Source organism: Lycium barbarum, chromosome 8, assembly GCF_019175385.1.
Source record: "Lycium barbarum isolate Lr01 chromosome 8, ASM1917538v2, whole genome shotgun sequence".
Lineage (NCBI taxonomy): Eukaryota > Viridiplantae > Streptophyta > Magnoliopsida > Solanales > Solanaceae > Lycium > Lycium barbarum.
In genome coordinates, this window is record NC_083344.1 from 55446844 (window position 1) to 55469008 (window position 22165).

Consider the following 22165-nt stretch of genomic DNA (forward strand, 5'->3'; position numbering starts at 1 on the left):
GAATGTCTTTTCAAGAAGGTCTAGGTACGCAGGTGAGACTTAGCACGACATTTCACCCGCAGACTGATGGACAAGCCGAGCGTACTATTCAAACCCTGGAAGATATGTTACGAGCATGTGTGCTGGATTTCGGTGGTAGTTGGGATGATCATTTACCACTAATCGAATTTGCATACAACAATAGTTACCATTCCAGCATTCAAATGGCCCCATATGAAGCTTTATATGGAAGAAAAGGTAGATCCCCAATCGGATGGTTCAAAATAGGAGAAGTACAACTAGTAGGCCCTGAATTGATTCAACAAGTGGTGGAAAAAGTTAAGTTGATCCGAGACCGATTGCTAACAGCCCAAAGTCACCAAGAGTCTTATGCAGATAATCGCCGACGAGACTTGGAATTCAAGGTTGATGATTGGGTATTTTTGAAAGTATCGCCGATAAAAGGGGTGATGAGATTTGGTAAGAAAGGGAAGCTAAGTCCTAGATACATTGGACCCTATAGAATTATCTGTAAAGTGGGTCATGTAGCCTCTGAATTGGATTTGCCTTCGGAGCTTGAATCAGTCCATCCAGTTTTCCATGTTTAGATGCTCCGCAAGTGTGTTGGAGACCCCACAAATATTGTCCCGATAGGTGATGTGCAAGTGACAAAAAAGCTAACCTATGAAGAAGTGCCTATTGCTATTCTAGACAAGCAAGTGCGAAGACTTCGAAATAAATAGGTAGCTTCAGTCAAAGTCTTATGGCGAAACAACAATCGGGAAGAAATGACTTGGGAGGCAGAAGAAAAGATGAAGTCCAAGTACCCACATTTATTTCGACCCCCAGGAGAGATCCAAGATGAAACGCCAACGATATAAGGTATGTATGCTTACTTTCTATGCTTTTGGTCGTGTGTGGCCATAGATATGTTGATATTGTGATGTAGCCCTATGAGGCGATGATATTATGGGTTGTTGTGACAGTTTGGTAGTGCCAAATTACAGAGGAAACTCTGGCGAAATTTTTGTAGAATCCCGAGTGTTTAACATTCGAGGACGAATGTTCAAAAAGGGGGGCGAATGTTACATCTTGGAAATTTTCCCCGTTAGCGTACAGTGAATAAGCTAGTGAAGGGCTTAACATACATAGTGATTCAATAAGTAATAGATAGCATTTGATGATCGTAATCGAGACTTGAAGACGATAGACGCAAAGAAAGAAGTTTGATGAAGGAAGTAAGGGATATGTTATGTATCGGGTAGGAATTATGGATGACGAAGCAATGAGGGCATAATGATGTCTTGGAGATAAGTAATAATGTCCCTTAGATTGGTATTGAGGTGCTAAACAAGTGCCAAGAAGGTTCCATAAGGATCGGAGATCAAACGAGTCGACGAGAATGAAAACGGAACCACTGGGCATTATACGGCCCAACCTACGGACCGTATAAATTGTACCAGCCGTATGTTGGACCATATAATTGGCCAAGGAGGGAAGCAGCTACTGGACCGAACATACGGCCACACATACGGTTCGTATAAATAGTACGGACCGTATGTTGGTCCGTATAAAGTTGATCGGCTAGCTTTTCAAGTTAAGTATAAGGGACCCTTTTTCATTCCATTTCATTTCATTTTCACTCCACACTTCAAGAAACATCTATAACCCTCTCTACTCTTCAACTAGAAGAATTCAAAAGGAAATTAGTCGTCAACTACATGAAACCCACGAAATCAAGTGTAAGAATCACACTAAAGTTCATCTAAATAAAGAAAACCCAAGGGAGGTGAAGTAGGGTTTTGGTGCTAGAGGAGAAACTCCACTCAAGACTTGTTCAACCATCATCTAAGGTAAGTTTCATGACTAAACCATGTTTTTTAAGGTATTGGAAGGTTAAGATACTTGAATTGTAGAAAGACATAGGAAATGGGTCCTTAATGAATGAATAGTGTCACGTTTGGATGGTAGTTGGATTGAATCATAAATGTTGGGGTGTTGTGATTATGGATACGTTATAAATGATATTTAGGCCATGGAAATAAGTGTGATCCATGAGGAAACGCGATAGTGAGCTATAACCACAAATGTGGAGAAATTGAAGAGAAATGGTTGATTGTGGTTAATGTATATAAATGATGATTGTTGATTGCAATATTTTGAATGTTGTTGTGAGCGTTTGGGAATTGATATAGGATATGGGGAAAGTAGTACAAACAAAGGAAGTGCTGCCCAATTTTCCCTAGCTTTAGAAAGCCCGTTCTTATAATTGCTTAGCTAATGACGATATAAATTCTCTTGAAGGTAGAACAACTGCATTAAAGGAGAACACGCAAGCGGTAGCTTAGTTAAACGTCAAAGGTTTGTAAGGCTTATCCCTTCCTTCAAAGGCATGAATCTTTCAAACTTTCCATGATCCTCCTATGTGATGGAACTTATGAGTCCTTAAATATTCTAAATCACATACGAGCATGATAATGATGATAATGAGTTAAAGTATAGAGATTCGGTAGTTCATGATATGATGATCCCATAACGCTGATGATGTCATTATTGTTAGCACTCACCTTACGCACTGTTTCCTTCAAGGTGAGGCGAAGTACTCATAAATGTTCATAATATAATCGGGGGTTTACGACCTTACGTCATCCCGACATAGCTATGGTTGTCTTCAAAGTCTAATGTATACTCCTAATGCTAAATGTGAAATGATGTAAAGTCATGGTATGTTTATAAGATGATCAATAATGCTAACTTATAATATGCCTATGTTATGTATGAATCTGCCAAGCTATGATAAGATTCTGATACGTTCATGAAATGTGCAATAGTGATGGGTAATGATTGATTAGGTGATGATGAAATTCCACCGCGCAAGAATGGCCGGGCATGTCACCGCTACGGCGGGCTACATATGGTTCCACCGCGCCTAGATGGCCGGGCATGTCACCGCTAAGGCGGGCTGCGATGTTACACCGAGCCTAGAGGGCCGGGCATGATCACCACTAGTGGGCGGCATATGATGGTTACCCGGACGCGGGATAATGATGAGATATGTAATATAACAATGAGATATGTGATATGATGAGATATGTGATGTGATGAGATATGTGATGCGATGGTACATGTACCATGATTATGTAAAATATGATTTATGTACGGAATGTATTAGCTTATGACACTCTTGCAGGTTATATCTTTCTCTTATGGCTCATGATCCTCCTATTATATTTATTTCATTCTTGTCTTACATACTCAGTACAATATTCGTACTGACGTCCGTTTTCTTTGGACGCTGTGTTCTTGCCCACAGGTAGACAGGGAGGAGAGCTTGACCCAGATTCGTAGTAGCTGTCAGCCGATTGAAAGCACTCCTTTGTTTCGTAGGTGCTTGATTATTCTTTTGCGTGTATTTGTATATGTTGGGCTCGACGGGGTCCTGTCCCGTCTATGCGTTTTGTACCTCAGTACAGGCTTGTAGATACACGGTGTGGGTTATGTGGTCTGGTAAAGTCACGATGGTATAATTTATTATATATTATTTTGATAGCCTAAAGGGCTTATGTATATGAAACTATTTATGTTTACAAATGAAAGATGACTTCCTTATGATTTGGGTATAAAATCGATAAAAGAGTAGTTAATGAGTATGATGCATAGCAAAACGAGCGGTGCTCAGTGGTTAGCCCCGGGTACCTATCGCGGCCCCTAGCTGGGTCGTGACAGTATGGGGAAAGGTGGTGGTGTTATATACGCACTACCACCTGATCAGATGGTCATATGATGGTACGATGATGATGATGATGACGACAATGCCGGCCGATACGATATGATGGGTTGCCACAGAGGTTTGACAGGCGTTATATATGCATATATGTACAAGTATGACTCATGCATGCATGCACATTATGTATGCATATCTTCAGTCCTCAGAAGCAGTTCAGATGTATAGAAATTATATACGTGACTTTCTCTCCGGGGCAGTTCAGACATACAAGTTGCATTCACTTACGTTATAGATTTCTTATGTCTCTTTTATGTTACTTTTACGCCTTACATACTTAGTACTTTGTCCGTACTGACGTCCTTTTTTTGTGGACGTTGCGTTCATGCTCGAAGGTAGATAGGGAGATGACACAAATCCTTAGGTTGCCCCTTCAGTGTTGGTCCAGAAGCACTCCATTGTTTTAGGGTTGCAGCTCAGAGTGGTATGATTATTTTGTGTATATATGGGCATGGTGAAGTCCTGTCCTGTCCTTGTTGTGTCATGTATCCCATGTTGAGGCTCGTAGACAGATATGTACAGCTAGACGTTTTATGACCTTCTAGATCTATATTTTTGATATATCCTTTGTCAGCCATGTCGGCCCGTATATATGGGCACATTTGATGATGTTTAGAGGTACTCAGTAGGCTAGCTCCGAGTAGCCGTCATGGCCCTCCGGTTGGGTCGTGATAAAAGTGGTATCAGAGCAGTTCGTTGTCACGACCCAACCGGAGGGCCATGACGGGCACCCGAAGCTAACCCACCGGGCACCTCTCATCGTACTTCCACAACCCTATCTAGGTGAGCCATATGGCTTAATTGTAATATCTATGCATGAATAACACAATTTCCATTGGGCTAAGGCACTTTTATATCAACATAAGCACTATGCCCATATATATATATAACAAGCCATCGAGGCTGTTACACCTCGTATTTTCAGAGGAACGCTCGCCAAGTCTAAGTACAAGTACGTGGAATTTTGATCAAGAAAGTTAACCTTCAGGTTTAAGGAATGACACAAGTATTAAGCATATTTATGGATAAAGTGATATATGAGATTCTATGCACCTATATTATGTTAATGAGGGTTTAAGATCATGTATAAGAAGTATCGGAAGGATTGGAGGTCGAGCGGGTGAAGAACGAAAATCTAGTCGAACTGGGCCGAATTACCCTATGCGTTGCGTTCGCGACAGGGGCTCGCGTTCGCGATGGCCATGAATATTCTAGACCATCGCATTCGCGAGGATCCCTCGCGTTAGTGGAGGTCACTGAATAAGTCGGTTTCCATTCTAAATATTTCCCCAAACTCAGAAATCATAAGGGAGAGTGTGGATATCCTAAAATTGAGAGTTTTGAGTAATTTTCAAGTGGTGGAGTATTAATCGAGGCTCGGATAACACATGGTTATGGTTCTAGTATTGTTTTGCGATGGATATTGAAGATATTTCTATTTTAACAAGAATAAGGTATGAATCTCTCCTTATTAATATTACCTTTGGTTTATTTACGAAGATAGAGTGATTAAATGATCGTATAATAAAGTTGTTGGTTGAGAAATTGGATAAACATTGTGTGGGATGTTTCATGGAATATTTTTATATTGATGATGGTGTTTATGATGTTAGTATTATTGTTGTTGTTGTTAGTTGTTGGTATTGCGATTTCGGGCTAGGGATATAAACAGGGGAGATGCTGCCCGAATTTCGGCAGACTTTAAGGGATTTACTTTGAAGGCTTAAGATAAGTGTAAGAAGATAAGTCAAATAGTAGTATGAATGGTTTTATATGTAGATTACGAGACTACGAATGATCTTGTGTAGACTGCAAGACAAGAAGTAAGTTGGAAAGTCGAAGAGTAAGCTTCCAGGTATGATAAGGTTTTCCCTTTCTTTCCTTTTGGCATGATCCTATGATATCAGCAGACAATGAATACTCGAGTCTCCATATTACTCTACTCTTAGAAGTATTAGGAGAATACCCGTTCTTGATGATCCTGTACCCCTTTGTTATGATTGTCCCTTCTGTTTATAGGACCTGAGTTTCTATCATGATAATGTTAGTTCATATTTATGCATTGCATTCATTCACATATGTGCATATTGACCCGTGACCCGAAGGCGTTATATGGGGTATGGGGAAAGGGCGAGGCGTAACATAATGTAACAATGCAAGCGCCGACAAGGCTGCATAACATCACGGCTACATAACACTATCTACAGACCTCTATAGAATACAGACTGTAGAAGAGATAGGACAAGCCCCTGTCATACCCGTTTATCGAAAGGGTATACCAAAAGGGCGGTCGCTCAGGTCCAAATGCAGCTCGCTGGCTGAAACGGAACAGAGATCCTACTGGTCTGGCTCGCTCGGTTGGCTACCTGATCCTACGGGCATGAACGCAGCATCCATAAAAAGAAGGACGTCAGTACGAGTAATGTACTGAATATGTAAGGCATGAATGATAACATGATAATATGTACAGAACATGAACAACACCATAATAAGGAAATATGGAAGATATAAGAAAAAGGTATGACTGTAACTGCTTGCCTCTTAAGGAGGAATCATGCATGCTCACTTTTACCTTCAAAACATATCACCCATACATACATAAACTATCTGAATCAAATAACATCATTAGCCCGCGTCCGCGCCTCCCGCGTCCGGGGTAATCATCTCACGCCGCCCAGTAGTGGTGCTGCCCGTGCCATATAGACATGGTGTTATTATCATCATCCATAAGCCGCCCACTACGCGCAGCGTAGTGGTGCTGCCCGGCCATATAGGGACGGTGTAATCATCCATAGGCCGCCCAATACGCCCTCCATAGTGGTGTTGCCCGGCCGTACAGGCGCGGTGTAATCATCACAACATAAGCATGCATAAGAGCCCAAATAAAAGCTATAACTCCATTGGAGTGACGTAAGGTCGGTAACCTCCGATTGTATTATGGAATAATCATGATCGTCGTGTCTCACCTTGAAGGGACGAGCATTTTAAGGTGATACTATCAATGAAGACAACAAGGGAAAACATAGAGTAAGATCATAAATATCATAAAGCGTCAATTCATACACTTTGGAGCTTTTAGAAATAGAGTCATCATCAATGAATAAAATTAACAAAATCAAGAAATAGCTCAACATTCTCATATTATCATTGATCTCATAACTTGAGACTTTTAAACATAAAATCATCATTATCACAATCATCATAGAGATGTGCTCATCTTTGATATCACCGTTATCATTGTAAAAACACATGTCCGTCGTTGTTGTCATAAGAGCTTCCAGAATGATAAATCTCTAGTTTGGAAAAATACAAACATTTTGGAAAACTCTTATGGATTATCAGGAAAGGAATCATGAACTTCTAACGTTTAGAAACATGGAGGTTATGGAAACATTTATAAAATCAAACATAGGAATCATGCCTTTGAAAGAAAGAGACGAGCCTTAACATACCTGTTCCACCTTTTATTAGCTACACTTATTCGTCCGAGCCCGTAAGTCTACATTTAAGAGGATTTACACTAACGTTAGCCTCTTCATCGCACACTTGTACGAAGTTTCAAATTATACTATTCTATATTCTGTCGAAAATCGGGCAGCATTTCCCCTGTTTATATGCCTAGCCCGAATTCTCAAGTCAACAACCAACAATAATCACAACACTACCAACATTAAACAAAATATTTCCAACTCTAAAATACTCCATAGAACAGCCCACACGCTGTTTTCCAACTTCCATAACTAATCAACTCAGTATACAATTATTTAACCACGCTTTCTTCGTAAATAAACCGGTATTAACACAAATAGAAAGAGATTCATACCTTTCCCTCGATAATAATGCTCTATCTTCACTCCTCCACCTTGAACTTAAGCCACAACGCCTCAATGCCCAATTTTGTAGTTGCAACTATACGCCGTCTGGACAGGGATTGGGGAATTATACCTGGTTTCGGGCTAAAAAGTTGATGATGGAAAGTTAGGGAATGTTATGGAATATTTGAGGAGGTTTTAGGTATATTTGGTCGAAAATGACGGGGTCTCCCCCTTTAAATAGCGGTCGAGGTTCTACCTGGACCGACTTAATTTTCCTTCAGCGCGTTCGCGCTCCCTTAGTTTTTCTGTCTGCGCCTTAGTTCAGTAAAAAGGTCATAACTCTTGATCCCGATATCTTGTGAGGGACCACGACCTATGGTTGGAAAAATAATTCAATTATCTACAACTTTTATTCTTGGAGGGTTTCCAAATTCCAAACCTATAATGGTGTTATGGCCCCTACAAGGCAGATCATCCGAAAATGTTTCCTTAAATCGTCCTTTTGGAGGGCTTATGCCCATATTTGGCTTATGGGTCCTTCTTAGGACTTGCTCAACTTTCCATGTATTACTCATATGTCTCTTCATATGTCGTTTATAAAACTCCAACATGTTGGCCCCACTTAGCGTACAACAACGAGGGCTTTTCGTCTAGCAACACACTACTTGATTTACACCATATGGTCTCCAAATGTCATATGCATATTATTCTTGCAGTCTTATAATATAACCTTCATCCCTAGCCCGAGCCTCAACATAGTTCAGCGCGTTCGCGCCTCTTAGTGGCACGTTCGCGCTGTGTTGGCCCTTGGCCTTCTGCACGTTCGCGCCACTCCCTGGCACGTTCGCGCCACTCCCTGGCGCGTTCGCGCAGACCATTTTCCTGGTCTGCCAGCCCGACTTGTAACATCCATATCTCCTTACCCCGATGTCCTATTGAAGAGAGATTTGTTGTGTTGGAAACTAGACTTCCCAAACCTCACTTTAGACTTTTGTTTCACTTCAAAACTCTTAATATACTAAAACATATGTTTTCTTCCAGTTAGACCAAAATTTTCGTACCAAAACCTGCCCAATTTTCCTTCAAGCCTCGGAAGCTTAATCTCCTTAGTTCACTGGTTTTCCAATCCTCCTATAACCTGTTACGCGAACTCGAACTCTTATAATCGTAACACAAGCACCTATGATCTTGCATCTGTTACACCCCAGAAAATTTCGTGTTACTAAGGCTACAGACGACTTAATGTGAGCTCGAGGAGGAGCAAATATCACAAGTATAAAGAATGAAATTCTAATGTAGTAGCATGAGTATGATATTTGGAATTAGTACAATATGATTGGAATAATACGTTAAAAGATATATAGCCCTCGTAACTGTAAGCTGAGGTGGGGCCCACATGATGGGATTTTTATAAAGGACATATGATAAGTTATATGGACAATATATGTGAAGTTAAACTCAACTCAATAAGGACCCTTGAGCCAAATCCAAGTGTAAGCCCTCCAAAAAGATGTTTTTAAGGTACGTTTTCGGGTGATCTGACTTCGGGAGGCCATAACCCCATCATTATTTGGGAATTTGGGAAATCTCATAAAATAAAAGTTGTAGATAATTGAAATACCTTTCCAACCATAGGTTCTGGGCCTGTATGTGACATCGGGATAAAGCGTTATCGACGTTTTAAGGCAGAAAGATCAAGCTGGGCAGTGAAATGGGCCCAACCCGATTCCAAGTCGGGTCAGGCCCATTTCCCTTGCTATTTAAGGGAAATTTTCAACTTATCTTCCTCATCTTCATACCAAAAAAATCCAGAAAATTCTAGAGAGAGGGAAGAGAGCTTTTAGAGAGAGAAACCAAAATTTTATCACAATCTGAGCCCCGAATCCCGAAGCTCATGAAGAGAAAAGTGTTGTACGTTGCGTTGCCTTCAATTTGGGCTAAAAGTCAGCCAAGATAAGAGTGTTGACGTGGTTGCTGCATACTTAAGGTAATATTAAGGTCCCTTTTTCATTGTTAATAAGTTTATTTAGAGTTTTAACGGATTAGAACGGAGAAAATAGCGTTATAAATTCGTTTGTTGTTTTGTTGGGATTTATGGATCGGGGGCTGTTTTAGTTGGATTAAATGGATGGAATTAGCTGAGTTATGATGTATAATAATTGTTGATGTTGTTGACAAGTTGCTGTTCTTGAATTTGGGAGAATAAAGTGTATGAAGATATCATATACAAAGCGTATACCGGGCTGTTTTTATATGATTTTCGTGGCTGTTTTGTGACAATATTTTGGGGCTGTTTGGTGGTTGTTATGAATTGTTTTATGGGCTGGAATATCGTGGGATTGGCTATAGTCGTTGTTGTTGTTGTGTTTGTTGTTATACTATAGATATACGAAAATAAAGAAGTGTATACAAGCATTGGTATACGAATGTATATTAGGCTGTTTTGGAAGTGATTTAAGAATGAATTTAATTCTAGTTTGATATGAAATTGTTGGTGTTGTTGTGGGTATTTTGATTGATGTTTGGCTAAATTGGAATCTCGAGGATTGTTAAGTTTTCAGGGGAAATGCTGCCCGAATTTCGTTAAGTTTCATTCGTACTTAGATTGGTTAGTGAGTGACGTGGATGATCTAATTGTTGCTTATGTTATCTTAATTTTAGACCTACGAGCTCGAGAAGTAGATGTTGGACATTTAAATAAGCGTTAAAGGTATGTAAAGCTAACCCTTCCTTCTTTTTGGCATGATCTTTATAAAACAAACAGATGACGTATATATGACTCCAAAGAAGCTCCTATTCTTAGAGCCACTAAGATGGCTAATGTTCTTGATTTCCAGAAGCTATTTCATGGTGTCTCAATACGTGTCTATGATTCAAGAAGTTCTATTTTGATATAATCCATTGTGACATTCGAAGGGTGCTTGATATGATTATTGTATTGATTTTCAAATGATAGTTCATCTTGATTATTCTATCGAGTCTCAGATATGACTTAGTTTGCATATGGTTGCTCACTACTCTGCTCGTGCATGCCTCAATATATCTTTCACCGAGTCCTGAGCCGGGTATGTTTTCGTGCACAGTTCCACTGCATTGTTCACCGAGTCCCACACTAGAGGGCCGGGTACGGTATATATATATATGATGATGTGATGATGTGATGATATGATGATATGATGATATGATGATGTGATTATGGCGCCCAGGATGGCATGTGATGACTTTATTCACCAAGTCCCTCGCTAGAGGGCCGGGTACGGTATATATATATATGATGATGATATGATTATGTCACCGAGTCCCATAATGGGCCGGGTATGATATATGATATTGATATGCACGATTTACATTTCATAAGTTAAGTGTATTGGTATTTTGAATGTCATACTTGTCTCCTGTGATCTCTATTTCGGTCAGGATCCTCTTTACTGTATTTCATGCTTTACAAACTCAGTACGTATCTCGTACTGACCCCCTTTCTTCGGGGGGCTGCGTTTCATGCCCGCAGGTACAAATAGTCGGTTTGGTGACCCTCCAGCTTAGGACTTCTACTCAGCTGTCTTGGAGAGCTCCACTGTTCCGGAGCCTAGACTTTTGGTACAGATCTTATGATGTCTGTGTATGTTTATCCAGGGGTACGGCGGGGCCCTGTCCCGTCATATTTCACTATCGATACTCTTAGAGGTCTGTAGACATATGTGTGGGTTGGGTATAAGTTTTGTTCAGCTGTGCCTATATAGCTTACGTATGGTATTGACATGTTGTGACAGCCTTGTCGGCTTATGTATGGTATTGACATGTTATGGCAGCCTTGTCGGCTTGCGTATCATATTGACATGTAGTGGAAGCCTTGTCGGCTTGCGTATCTTATTATATTTTGATTAGTTGTGACTCCCCAGGAGACAGGTTACCTGGATACCTATATATGATGATGTTGTGAACCTTTGAGGTTCTTTTGCAAAGTTTCCATATTGTTCTTAAGAATCAGTTTGTCTATATTTACCAGGTACGTATATGAGTGTCCAGCTCGGGCACTAGTCAGGACCCACGGGGTTGGGTCGTGACAGCATCTTCTCGACAATCACTCCGATGTCTGCAATTGAATAGCTAATACCTAACGAATCTTAACATACAGAAATTACGGGGTGTAACATCCTTCCCCCCTTAGAAACATTCGTCCTCGAATGTTGCAGTATTGCTAACCTACAACACCATCTTTGATTCCTTAGAACTGTCATTCTTCCCTTAGGGCCCGATTACCGTTTGCTTAGACTATAACGTGGTCCAGTCTCTTCTCATCTTCCCTTAACTCTTTTATTGCCTTCAGTCAGCTTCTTGCACTTCTTTGTCTTCATGTACATGGTCAGAAATTAACTAGCATCTCGCTCTCATTTTGTCTCCATTATTGTAGTCTTGCCTTATCGTGCCATAACTATTCATCGGCCCGTAAGTATTTCTCTTTTTCTCGTTCCTTGTTTCCTTGTTAGTGACCCACTACCTTTTTCATATACAGTGTCCTTTCTGTGTTTATCCCTTCAGTACCATCTCAGGCTACTCTTTTTGATATCTGTTGGTCTTGGATATACATTGTACTGACTCCTTGTAGTTCATTGGTCAGCTTCATTAGTCCTTACATCCTTGTCATCATCTCTCTTACCCTTACATTCCGAGTGTTCATCCAACATGACCTTGTCACTGGTGGGCATAATGGCCGTGTTCCTTAAGTTATTCTCCCCAGTTCCTTTCCAAGACCAGTTATATCAATATCCAAAATACGTATATACATAATGTTTCCTCACCATTTATTATCCTTCGCAATACCATTATACTTATGGCAAACTTATAATCTGAGTTCAACTAAATTTGTAACTCGCCACATTTTTGAGCTCCTGCCACAACTGTTTCTTTGACCTCCATTTTTGAGTTCCTTCAAATCTCGCAATACAACCCAAAAGCATAGAACTACGACAATTCTTACTCCATTACGACTCTCTTACAACATATATACATATATATATATATATATATATATATATATATATATATATCTAGCTTCGATTTCCTTGTACCGACGGTCGCTTCGTCAGTCATTATTCCTTGTTGGCTTTCCGGTGTGGCCTTCTTACAATTGTAGTTGGGCATAGCTTCACGTTGACGGTTCATATAATTCCATAGCATATACTCTCATGTTCAGTATAATTAGCGATCCATGAAGTGTTTTCTAATATTCGGCGAACTCTTTTATTCCCATCCACAAGAGCAGTGTTCTTCCTTTCCTCAGAAAATTACCAAACTACCAATCTTTGTTGCTTTTGTTACAATTGTTATCCCTTCCGATGTAAAATCCCCCCTTTTTTTGTCATTCTTGGATTAGCCGTCCTCTCTGTCATCCTCATGAATTTGACTTGGAACCCATTCTTGCTCTCTTTACTACCCTTTTAGGCATATCACTACATACTTAGGTACGACACAATTTTACCCGATGCGAGGGATTCAAATCATAGTCTAGAAATATCGTAGTTCATATTGGTGTGAAGCATTCCCTTGAGTTGTCTTCCATACTTTCTTTCTATGTATGCCTCATGGCACACTTATTTGCCATTCATTTCTGTTTCTTTCTGGTACCTTCCTGATATGCCGATACGCCTCAAACTTTGGCCTTGAGCTAATAAATTTCTCCTTCTGGAGCTTGAGAACGTCATAATTCCTTTCAAGTCCAATATGTTCTTCCCCCCTTATTAAGGAGGTCCTAATACACCAATAGATTTCGAATATCTATCGTCTTCGACAATTATCTGCCACCCTTCACGACCTTCTCAAGGTCGGGGTTCTGTCATCGTATGGTCTGCCTTATTTATCCTTGTTGCTAGTTACACTCTTGTGTTCAATTGGAATACTCATAAGGGTATCCAATTCCAATGCCTTCTTTTCCGTCTTTTCATACCTCTGTCTTTTATGACTAACGGTGTCCTGGACCCACAAGTTAATGGGGACATCGAGATTCAGCACGTCCTTTTATGAAGTCTTCGATTATACCTTACTCCTCGTCTTTCATCCCGACTTTGCTAATAACATATCTAAAACTTCTTACCCTGAGTTCTTCTTCCGTTTATGTCTATCTCATCATTCTTGTCAATATTTTTATACCCTTCCATCCACTACTAGTCCTTTCGCTCGCTTGGCTCACTTACTCATAATTCTTCTTAACTACGCGTTTGTATTGCAGCTATGTATCCAAGTTATCCAAGTTTTCCGAGTGTCCTGCTACTTCTTACTCTTAGCACGGAATTCTTACAATATACTCTCTCTCCCTCCTCGTTCATCGAGCCTTCATCCATCTTTCTGATATCACGGCCAGGTCGTCTTCCATGCACATTCCTTACATTACACTCTATTTCCTTTATAATCGAATCTCTCGGTCTTTACAGGAATTCTTGCCTCCTGTCATTAATTTTCTAATCATATGTGTCAGCCTATCATCCTCGTTCTTATCTCGGTGATTGATCGGTTTCCTACCGCCAACTCGTTAAAGTATCCTTCTTACTCCCATGGTTGAAGATTTCCAGTTACTTTGCTGCTAAATGCTCTCCTCTTTCTTCGATCAACCCATTAGTATACCTTCCCTATTTTCATCCTTAATCCTCCTTAGGTTTCTTCCTCCTCGAGCACCTTTCTTCTTTTGTTATTTGTAATATCGACTCTGATGTTTGTGAAATATTCCTTTAAACGTACAAATCCGTTCTATTCTTAAGTTATCTTTTTGGAAAGCTTCTCTATGTCCGAGGCAACTGTGTTGATTTGACCACACACTTATCCCTTTATATACCTTTCAAGGGTTGGAAATCTCTTAACATCGTCGCAAGGCCTAACCGTTCTTTTTCTTACTTCACATTCCTCGTCGTGGTCACTATCCTTTTTAGCCCTACTTATCGAAATTTGTTCTCTAACCCCACATTCCTCTTTTGTTCCATATTACCACACTTTATCCCTGTCACATACCTACCTTCGAATTTACCCAAATAGTCCCGTGCTTCGCCCGTTGTCTCTCTTGGAGGCCTCACTCACTCATGTTTCTTACTTCTTACTTTTTCGACATTTTGATCTCCTTACCTTCCATATACTCACTTTCTTTCCTTTCCAGATGTCATTACATTAGAACTCTCCAAACCTAACCTGTAGTGAAAGTAACATCAGCTTACCTGGTAACGTTCTTCTGTCACTTGAACTTTATTACCCTGTTCGATCAATGCCTTCCATATACCGCAACGCCGGTTGCTGGGATACACATACCAGTTGATACAGCCACATATGGGATATCATACGCATTTATATATATATATATATATATATATATATATATATATATATATATATATATATATATATATATATATATTTAATCTAACGCCTCGCTTACAAAGTGTCTCCAAATACTACTAAAACTCATCCTAGTTCCAGGGCTTTGATGCACCTTCTTTCTCTTCACCGGTCTAGTCCGCCTGGTCCTACGCGACCTCTTAAGGTTTCCAACCATTCTATATACTTTAATTTCCCGTAGGCTACTCTAGCTTCTCATTTGTCTCTTATGTCTGAATTTATAGGACTTTTTTAGTACACTTCCCAAGGGGTCACCCATCATAATATTTCTCTCATTCCAGCACGCTTAACCTCGAAACTCTGATGAAATCCGGTGCGTTAATGCAGGTATGATCGCATCCACCTCACCGCATGACCTTCATCACATAATCTGGAGCAAGTTGAAGTCTTAACAGATTCCAAAACATTCTCGGAACGTGTCTCCCTCCGAATTATAAAGGGTCTCTTACTCTTCCGATTACACAATTACTATTTTGCCCATTTCAATCCTCAATATTCACCTCTCACCTATGTGTACGACTACCTTTCATCCTATATTTCCAGATTTGCAATGGTGGCGAAAACACCTTGGTCGCCGTTACTTGTAAATACTTGGTCATCAGCCCCTTTTGGATTTCCGCTCGCCGTTGTTAAGTGCTAATCTACAGCAATTACACATACCTAGAAAATTCCAATAAAGGCTCATATACCTGTAGTCGATCGGCCTCTAGTGTGATCTGGTGGCCTATAAGGTGAAGTGTGCTCTTCATCATCGTCTACCCACCATCTGCTCATTTGGCCTTCATCATCTCTCTCCTCCGAGTCTGAGGGATATGGATAATCGGGAAACTCCTGGTTTACCAACGGCCAGGATAGAGGGCTAGAGTAATCTGTAACACTCACTGGAGTAGCTGGTCTGACATAGTGCTCCACCATAGGAGCAGCAGGCGCGGCCTCGGGGATCTCCTCATCCTTTGTCCCAGACGAATACTCAGACGGATCTGTGTCATAGCTGTCCCCTGAGGGATCCTCCTCTCTGGAAGTCAAAAACTCTGGAGGAATCGTCGCTGGGCCCTCCGAGGGATCAGTCTCAATATAATAACTGAGGTGTTATATCCCGTATTTTGTACATTCGGATATTTCAAGATAATTGTGAGAAGTTAAGGGCAAGGCTATATTTTGATCTTGTTTAACACACAAGTTGGTTGTGAAAGTTTTTGATACGGAAATATTAAGAAAGGCTAGGGGCAAAAAGGAAAATTCACAAGATGGCTCATGAAAATATTAAGGAAAAATTTGGGGTTAAAAGTTAATTTTGGAAAGTTAGTATTTCATGAAATAAAGGCCAAGTGGCCGTGCATGTGGTGTGGGATATGGCCCACATGGATTCATAATATAGGTGAATAAAAGATGACAAATTAGTCATATTCATCATCTTCATCCTTTAGAACCTTGGAGAAACTTAGAGAAAGGAAAGAAAGAGAGGAGCTATTCGGCCATGGTAGCAAAAATTCGAGGTCCAAAAATCTTGATCAAAAAAATATTTTCTTCTAGCAAATCAACCAATTGGAAGGTCCTCTTTAACGTGGAGTAATTGTTAGGGCAAGTAAACCATTCATTCTTGCAAGAAGCAACCTTAGCCAAGTTGAGAAGTGTAGTGAAGAAAGGTAAGGTTTAATCCTCTTTTTCACATGTCATGAATGTTTTGTCTATGTTGTAGTATGTAGAAATGAATGAAGATCATCAAATATGGATGTTATGTTGTGGCCGTGTATGTGTTGTGTTGTGTAGGAATGATGAATCAATTTTTACTTAGTACTTTGGGTTGTTATTGTTGTGGATTCTATGGTGAAAATGAGAGTTTAATGATTCAAGTTGAAGTTGAAATTGTTGTGGGCTGTTTTACAAGCCAATGTGATTTGAATATAGTCTCTTGTATTTATGGAAAATAATGTTGTTAGTGTGTGAATTGTTGGTGTAGTTCATGAATTTGAAAGAAGGAAATGTGTTGTTATTGTTCTAGTTGAATTTGGAAGGTTTCGGGTGGAGTGGAGTATTGGTTAGATTATCTTGAATATTATGCGGATTGTTTGAAGTGTTCTTGAATATTGTTTGAATGGTTTCAGATTAATATTTGAGTGTGCGAGCATTGGTGTTAGCTTGATTGTATGTAGTTGAAGTGAATGTAAATGGAACGCCGTCGAATTATGTAAAAGGGAGTTGCTAATACTAGAATGTGTTTTGAATAAATTGTTAATGTCGTTAATATGGTTGTTGGTATTGTTGTTGATGATTTGGTCGGGTTGAATTCTCGGGGTTGTTGAATTTACAGGGGAAATGCTGCCGAAATTTCTGTAAATGAAGTGTTAGTTAGGATTGGATTTTCAAGTGTCTATAGCTAATGTTGGATATCTACTAATATTGTTGTAGATCATGCGAAAGCCAAAGAACTAAATTCGGATTAGCTTAGGAAGTAGGCAAGGTATGTAAGGCTTACCCTTTCTTTCTTTTGGCATGTCCTAGAGCTAAGTAAGTTATGATACGTATCTTGGGGTAACTCTATTCTTGATTCCGAGCTTGTTAATGATTCTTATTCACTTCTTGATATGAGTATACTTAGTATAGTCGAGCTTATTGTATGATTGAATAACAAGCAAAGCATAAAGAGTTCTTGTTTTCTTTTAAAAGAGTTCTGTAAGTAGTAATGTCCCTAACTTTCGTGGATGGTCTCAGATTGTTTTGGAAATGTTCGTAGAGGTTTCTATAATGAATAACGTTCCTAACTTTCATATGCTAACTCGGATTGTTTTGGAAACGTTCATGGAGGTTTCTATAATGAATAATGTCCATAACTTTCTTGTGCTAACTCGGATTGACTTGAAACGTGTTCATGATCCTTCAAGTGTCGATTAGTGTACTTATCTGTTGAGTCCATAAAAATTGATTTATATGCATATGGTTTTACTAATGATTTCGAGAAAATTAGTTTTATACTAAAGGAAACATAAAGTTAGATTTTCAAAACCACTCCGAAGGGGGTGCGAGATTTTCAAGCCCAAGCTACTAGATGATTTCATGACGTGACTAAGTGTGCTGTATAATATATGGCCTCAGCTTATGCCTGAGTGTGCTATGGCCTTAGCTTATGTCTGAGTGTGCTATATAACATATGGCCTCAGTTTATGTTATGGATCATTCAAAGTGATACATGATAGTTTTGAGAAAATAAGGAAGAAGTCCCCATTTTTAAGAGAAAGGGAAGAAGTTCCCGTTTTGAAACTAAAGTTGCTCCGAAGGGAGTCTTTCGATGGTTTTCAAAGATTTTCATGCATTTGCAAATTTACATACATGCACGACATTATTATTATGCCGGAAGCGGCATGCCCGACGGGGCCATCATTATTATTATGTCGGAAGCGGCATGCCCGTAGGGTCCATCATCATTATTATTATGCCGGAAGCGGCATGCCCGAAGGGGCCATCATCATTATTATTATGCCGGACGCGGCATACCCGAAGGGGCCATCATCATTATTCTGTCGGAAGCGGCATGCCCGAAGGGGCCATCATTCTTACTATGCCTGAAGCGGTCGTCCAAAGGGACTATTGTGATACTATATTCACATTGTGTATTCTAGAATTTGGGTATGCTGTACTTATATTGTGTATGCTAGAATTTGGGTAAAGGCCACAGGACTTGGTTCAAAATGCTGTTGCAGGTTACTCCCGGGTTGCCTCCAAACTGGTTTACTGTTACGCGTTTCTTTGTTTATGATTCAGTAATGCTTTACATATTCAGTACATATTCCGTACTGACCCCCTTTCTTCGGGGGCTGCGTTTCATGCCATGCAGGTGTATACAGAAAAGTGGAAGACATTGGCTATAGGATGTTCCCATGCTACCAGCTGGATTGGCGAGCTCCATCTCAGTTCGGAGTGTTGCCGGGTCAAAGTACTTATGTCATGGTATTTTGTATATGTTAGAGAGTTTGCAGACAGTGTCCTGTGGATAGAGCGTCGAGAAGTGCGAATCATTTGTAGATTTTTAAAGAGTATGTATGATACACGGTTTCAATTAGTTTAAAGTACTTAATTGATTGAAAGTTTTCATAATCATTATAAAGATAATGATCTCTATGTGAAAGAGTTTCATGTTTTTAAAGGTTTTTGAAATGACAGGTTTTGATAGAGCAAATGTTTAAGGGTTCGCTCGACTCTGATGAGAGTCGGGTGCCCGTCATGCCCTATCAAGATTAGGGTGTGACATGAGGCTCCTCTTGCTCGGTCCTGGAGCCTGGGGTCCTGGATCAACTCTGGGGGCCTTCTTAGCACTCCCACTGTCTGAGATTGATCTCTTCATCTTTCATCAGTCTGCACTTACCTACAGGAAAAGGGGTAAGAAACGATCTGTCCTAGACTCTGGCTCTATCGCACGATCTAAGATACAAAGAAAGGTTAATGATTCCTAAATGCCTTGCAGCCTCCTGTTTATAAGTGTGGCCGGCTTCACACCCACAAACAGGACTCTACCGGACACGTTCTGTAGACAATCCCTTGGACGAACTGCTCTGATACCACTTTTGTCACGACCCAAATCGATGAGCAGTGACGAATGCCCGACCACTACTGGCCAAGCACTCCTATGCTTGGATTCACTTCTCACTGATTAACCTGGGCCTATATACAATCCATAACAAAGCTATACTGTCTCCTGAATAATCAACATAAGAAACACCGTCTCGAGGACTAACGGCCAACGCATACATATAAGCCTATTAGGCCACTACATATACTGTACAACAACGCAAGCGCCGATAAGGCTGCATAACATCATGGCTACATAGCACTGTCTACAGACCTCTATAGAATACAGACTGTAGAAGAGACAGGACAAGCCCCTGTCATACCCGTTTATCGAAAGGGCATACCAAAAGGGCGGTCGCTCTGGTCCAAATGCAGCTCGCTGGCTGAAGCGGAACAGAGATCCTACTGGTCTGGCTCGCTCAGTTGGCTACCTGATCCTTCGGGCATGAACACAGCGTCCATAAAAAAAAGGACGTCAGTACGAGTAATGTGCTGAGTATGTAAGGCATGAATGATAACATGATAATATGTACAGAACATGAACAACAACATAATAAGGAAATATGGAAGATATAAGAAAAAGGTATGATTGTAACTGCTTGCCTCTTAAGGCGGAATCATGCATGCTCACTTTTACCTTCAAAACATATCACCCATACATACATAAACTATCTGAATCAAATAGCATTATTAGCCCGCGTCCGCGCCTCCCGCGTCCGGGGTAATCATCTCACGCCGCCCACTAGTGGTGCTGCCCGTGCCATATAGACACGGTGTTATTATCATCATCCATAAGCCGCCCACTACGCCCAGCGTAGTGGTGCTACCCGGCCGTATAGGCACGGTGTAATCATCCATAGGCCGCCCAATATGCCCTCCGTAGTGGTGTTACCCGGCCGTATAGGCTCGGTGTAATCATCACAACATAAGCATGCATAAGAGCCCAATCAAAAGCTATAACTCCATTGGAGTGACGTAAGGTCGGTAACCTCTGATTGTATTATAGAATAATCATGATTGTCGTGTCTCACCTTGAAGGGACGAGCATTTTAAGGTGAGACTATTAATGAAGAATAACATCAAGGGAATACATAGAGTAAGATCATAAATATCATAAAGCGTCAATTCATACACTTTGGAGCTTTTAGAAATAGAGTCATCATCAATGAATAAAATTAACAAAATCAAGAAATAGCTTAACATTCTCATATTATCATTGATCTCATAACTTGAGACTTTTAAACATAAAATCATCATTATCACAATCATCATAGAGATGTTCTCATCTTTGACATCACCGTTATCATTGTAAAAACACATGTCCATCGTTGTTGTCATAAGAGCTTCTAGAATGATAAATCTCTGGTTTGGAAAAATACGGACATTTTTGAAAACACTTATGGAATATCAGGAAAGGATTCATGCCTTGAATCATGAACTTCTAATGTTTAGAAACAAGGAGGTTATGGAAACATTTATAGAATCAAACATAAGAATCATGCCTTTGAAAGAAAGGGACAAGCCTTAACATACCTGTTCCACCTTTTATTAGCTACACTTATTCGTCCGAGCTCGTAAGTCTACATTTAAGAGGATTTACACTAACGTTAGCCTCTTCATCGCACACTTGTACCAAGTTTCAAATTATATTATTCTATATTCTGCCGAAAATCTGGCAGCATTTCCCCTGTTTATATGCCTAGCCCGAATTCTCAATTCAACAACCAAAAATAATCACAACAATACCAACAATAACCATAATATTTCCAACTCTAAAATACTCCATATAACAGCCCACACGCTATTTTCCAACTTCCATAACTAATCAACTCAGTATACAATTATTTAACCACGCTTTCTTTGTAAATAAACTGGTATTAACACTAATAGAAAGAGATTCATACCTTTCCCCCGATAATAATGCTCTATCTTCACTCCTCCACCTTGAAATTAAGCCACAACGCCTCAATACCCAATTTTGTAGTTGCAACTATATGCCGTCTGGACCGGGATTTGGGAATTATACCTGGTTTCGGGCTAAAAAGTTGATGATGGAAAGTTGGGGAATTTTCTGGAATATTTGAGGAGATTTTGGGTGGGTTTGGTCGAAAATGAGGGGTTCTCCCATTTTAAATAGCGGTCCAGGTTCTGCCTGGACCGACTTAATTTTCCATCAGCGCGTTCGCGCTGGCTTAGTTTTTCTGTCTGCGGCTTTGTTCAGTAAAAAGGTCATAACCCTTGATCCCGATATCGTGTGAGGGCTCACGACCTATGGTTGGAAAGCTAATTCAATTATCTACAATGTTTGTTTGTGGTGAGTTTCCAAATTCCAAACCTATAATGGCGTTTTGGCCCCTCCAAATCAGATCATCCGAAAATGTTTCCTTAAATCGTCCTTTTGGAGGGCTTATGCCCATATTTGGCTTATGGGTCCTTCTTAGGACTTGCTAAAATTTCCATGTACTACTCATATGTCTCTTCATATGTCCTTTATAAAACTCTGATATGTGGGCCCCACTTAGCGTACAACAACGAGGGCTTTTCTTTAAGCAACGCACTACCTGATTTACACTATATGGTCTCCAAATGTCATATGCATATTATTCTTGCAGTCTTATGATATAACCTTCATCCCTAGCCCTGGCCT